This window comes from Vombatus ursinus, unplaced genomic scaffold (assembly GCF_900497805.2).
Source record: "Vombatus ursinus unplaced genomic scaffold, bare-nosed wombat genome assembly UNPS02014791.1, whole genome shotgun sequence".
NCBI classification, from domain to species: Eukaryota; Metazoa; Chordata; class Mammalia; order Diprotodontia; family Vombatidae; genus Vombatus; species Vombatus ursinus.
The window spans coordinates 81,628,082-81,632,826 of record NW_020954569.1 but is presented as its reverse complement, the minus strand read 5'-3'; positions in this window follow the sequence as shown (position 1 = coordinate 81,632,826).

Genomic DNA, 4,745 nt, shown 5'->3' with positions numbered 1-4,745 from the left:
CAGGAGGACCTGAGTTCACATCCGGCCTCAGACACATAACACTCACTAGCTGTGTGACTCTGGGCAAGTCACTTAATCCCAATTGCCCTCACAAAAACAAAAACAAAATACATAAAATAAAATACAGAGGATTACAAATAGAACCAATTATTTTGAGATAAAGTTATTAAAATACAAAAACAAACCAAGTTCATGGACTCCAGATTAAGATCCTGATGGGGAATGGATTAGATGACTGCTCACGTCTCTTCCAACTGTTGGATTCTGTAATTCTATGCTTTAAAAAAGAATCCTTCCTTATGGGACACCACTGATGTAGAGCCCACCTTCTAACTCTTCTGATTTATAGGGGAAATTCCTAGAGGTATGGTTCAGGGGAGGGGAGGAGGGAGCCACACCAAGTTGTCCAGACTGCATGCTGGGTTAAAGAATGTGTTGCTATACACTATGTCTATATAAATCATGGCAGAAGAACAGTACTGTCTTGGAAGAGCTTGGCGAGTCAGTGCCAGGGAACAGATAGTATTTGGAAGAGGTGGGAGTTTCCATAGCTTTTTCTCCTTCTCCCAAAGTATAAATCATAGTCTGAGCCTGCAGTCTGGCTTGTCCCATCAAATGACCCAGCTCCCTCAAATAAATACACAAAACTCCCACGGCCAATTTGAGTAAGGAAATTCTTCACTTTGACCCCATATCTAATTAGATTCAGGAGCATATTTCACATTCTGGAGGCTGAAACAAGCCTACAGTGACGTCCCAGCCCCTCTCTCTTACGCACATCTCAGCAGGAAGTCCCTAAAGAGAAACTTAAAGGAAAAATAATAATAATTAATAATCTCTCCCCGTAGAATGACTCTCCTCCACACAGGACCACTAATTTCCCTTGTAAACATGCACTGACAGTCCCCGAAGGCCTGAGACCACACTGGTATATATTGTATTTGTTTGTGTCAGCTTCCCATATCACTGACCTGAAGTATGCATTTTGGAGGTGGAAGGGAAGGGCTGGGGCCTAGAATAGAGTTATCATAGCTTCTTGTCCCTAATTGTTGGCTAACCAGCTCCCCATCACTACCTTCCTGTACCAAAGATATGAAGATTTCAGTGGAGTCAGAAGACAGAGTTAAGTGCAGTCCATTCTTTCCTTAGACTTACTTGCCCTTATATTTCACCCTCTAAACCGCTTATAGATGGAATAGAGAGCTGTAGTGTGATTTGTAAATGCACAAATACCCTAAATGTCTTATTCTACTGGCCTGACATTACACCTAAAGTTTCCACCACTAGAAGAATGCCTTATGGTATAGGTATTTACTTGTATGAAACTTGTAACCAGTTTAAACCTTTGGGAAGGGGTATCATTAACATTAGCAGGGATTATTTTCAATGATTAATTAATTCATTATCACCTATTGCCACATAGGCTCAGTTCTGAAGCAAAGGGGTCCTGAATAGTTAAATTCTGAGATGTAAGAAAGATCGGAAATAAGGGCTTGAATATATTCCCATATTATGTGGGAGATGGACAACCAGGGTGTACCATTAAGTCACTGGGCACACCAGAGTGAAAGTAGTAGGGAAAGAGAGCAGAGTACAAGATATATTAAAAAGCAGGTTCCCCAAACTCTCAACCTTGGGGTGATCTACCAGGCAATTCCCAAAGCAAGGGCTGCTCAGGCAATCTCTGTTCTCTAGCTGGAAGAATAGAGTGTGGTATTGTGATATCTGGAAAAGCTCCTGCTCTAAATTTGATGTTAGAGTTCAGGAATGATATAGTTGAGAAACTCTTCTCTCTTTGGGAGGCAACTCAGACAAAGCATTCTGCCTCCCTATGCTTGTCTACTGACAGGCCATCAGTGGATCTTGATTAAGGAGGAGTGGGGAGGGGAAAGGTCACACTGCATCCACTGTGCTCTCAGGATCTCCCCGAAAAAGTGAAGGAAAAAGCCTGAGCTCTCGATGAAGACTCCTTGAGGAGTCTTGTCAAATTTTATATAAACATATATATGTATATATATACATAGATTTATATTTATATGTATACATATACATATACACATGTGTACACACATATATGTATGTGTGTGTGTGCTTTGTAAACCTTAAAGGACTGTATAAATGTAAACTATTGTTATCATTTGGTGTAGCAAATAGAGAACTGACCTCAAAACCAAGAAGCCCTATACTTTGGTCCCATCTCTGACATACATAATTCTGTTGTTGTTCCATCACGTTAAATCCCATCTGGGATTTTCTTGGCAGAGATACTGGAGTGATTTGCCATTTCCTTCTCCAGCTCATTTTACAGATGAGGAAAATGAGGCAAACAGGGTTAAGTGACTCACCCAGGGTCACACAGATAATAAATTTCTGAGGCTGGATTTTAACTCAGGAAGATGAGTCTTCCTTACCAGGCCTGACACTCTATCCTCTATGCTGCCTAGCTACCCAGTGGCTGTGTGACTCTGGGTAATTCAATTAACTTTTCAGTATTCTAAGTAACTCTCTTAAGACTACATACATTGGGGGGCCACTAGGTGGTACAGTGGATAGAGCACTGGCCCTGAAGTCAGGAGGACCTGAGTTCAAATCTGGCCTCAGACCAAACACTTGACACTTATTAGCTGTGTGACCCTGGGCAAGTCACTTAACTCCAATTGCCTAAAAACTAAAAAAAATTTTTAAAAATACTATATACGTTGTAGAGAAGGTGCCAATCTGCCTAAGTGGAGGGAGTTTCCTATACCAATGGAATTACAGGCCCAGTTCTTATCTCTATTATTGTTATTAGGGAGCTCTTTGAGGACTGAGACTGTTGGATTTTGTCTTTGAATCACCAGTATTTAGAAGGTGTCTGGCACTAATAAATTTTGTTGATGGATTGAAGGCTTTCTTTAACAGTCCAACATAAAGCTCCTCCCAACAGCCCAAACAAACTCATTCATTTTGGGGGCGTGTTCCATCAGTGAATCTTATCTTCAGGGTAGCACCAAGGGATGCTCCAAATTAACCAATTCATCATGGAGGAGGTGGGGGGGCAGGGAAGGAACGGTTCCAGTTTTTGAGACTTAATCAGAGATCTTTACTCTTTTTGACAAAGAATTGCTGGATATTTTCAAAGTCACACCACCTTATAAGCTCACAAATTAATTAGAAAAATCCCCTGATCTACCCCCTGTACTTAAATATTGAATTGTCATAGCTTCTTTCTACCTCCATTTGTTTTCTTCTCTCTAGAATAAAAAACTTCAGGCCTTTACATTTCCTGCACTGCCACAATCAGATCAAACTGCTTTTTTGTTCCCAGGTTGCCCCTCCATCCCTTTATTGAGCTGTTTTACTTCCCTTTTGCTGCTAAGACATTAACAAAATTAATGTTTAAAAAAGATAACAACTTTGGCAGACTTTGCTCTCCAGACCAACTGTAATAAACATTGGGAACAAAATACAGAGGACCATGGGATGTTAGAACAGGAAAGGACCTTTGAGATCATCTAATCCAATCCCCTCATCTTACAGATGAGGAAATCTATAAAACTGAACCAGATCTAAGGCCACCCAGCTAAACAGTCATAGAAATGAGACTATACCCCAGATCTCCAGATACTTATCCCGATGCCCTTTTTAAAAATTTTTTAACTATTTCCTCCTTTAAAAAAGTGGGAGTTGGCACTCAATATTTTCACCTCTATGATTCCATTTTACCCTCTAACATCATTATTCAGTAGATAGGCAATGGGTCATTGTCTCTAATTTAAGATTAATTGAATCTCAGAAAGTTAAAGTGACTAGTCCAAAGGTCACAATTATTTAACATCTGAATTTGGACAAGAATCCTGGGTTCCTGGCTTCTCATTCAGTGAACCTTCAAATTTTCATCTGAAATTCATACCCCTCCATTAAGCAGGGGATCTTAACTTTTTGTGTATTGGAGCAGAAATCTGTGGACCTGTTCTCAGAATAACGTTCTTAAATGCATAAAATGTAGAATATTGCAAAAAAAGATCAATTATGTAGAAATACAAATACACACACATATGTATATGTGTGTATGTGTAGATGGATGGATGAACAATATGTGTGAAACAGAACAAGTTCACGGACTCCAAATTAAGAATCCCTGCATTAAATATTTGGGATGGAGAGACTAGAAAAGCATTGCTAGGAAGAGTAAGATTATAGCAATATAATACATCAGACCTGGAAGGATCCCTAGAAATCACTTAGTACAACCTGCTCATTTTACAGGTGAGGCAAATTAGGCCCACGCAGATGACATGATTTGGACAGGACACCATTAATAAATAATAGCATCTAAGATAAAATACAAACTGCTCGTTTTACAGATGAGGTAACTCACAGAGAGGCTAAGCTAGGATTTGACCTCAATTCTTCCAACTCTCAGTGCATTGTTTATGGCCCTACGCCAGGCCAATTATTTCCCAAGGGGCTTCCTCTCCTCTCCTGTCCTCTCCTTTTCTCTCCTCTTCTTTCTCTCTCTTGTCAAATGCAAGAACCTTAACTAGGACTTTTTGGACCTCAGGCAAACAGCACAGAGGGCATCAACAGTTGGGAGTGAAGCAATATCCACCATCCTAAGAAAGGAAACAGAGAACCCAGGATACACTGAATTACTGTTGTTCCCTATGTCAGTGAAATCATAGCCCACTCCTTATTGTAGACACAAAGTAATTTGGGAAGGGTGGAGTATTAGCCAATGAGGGGATTTAGAATGACTTCCTATT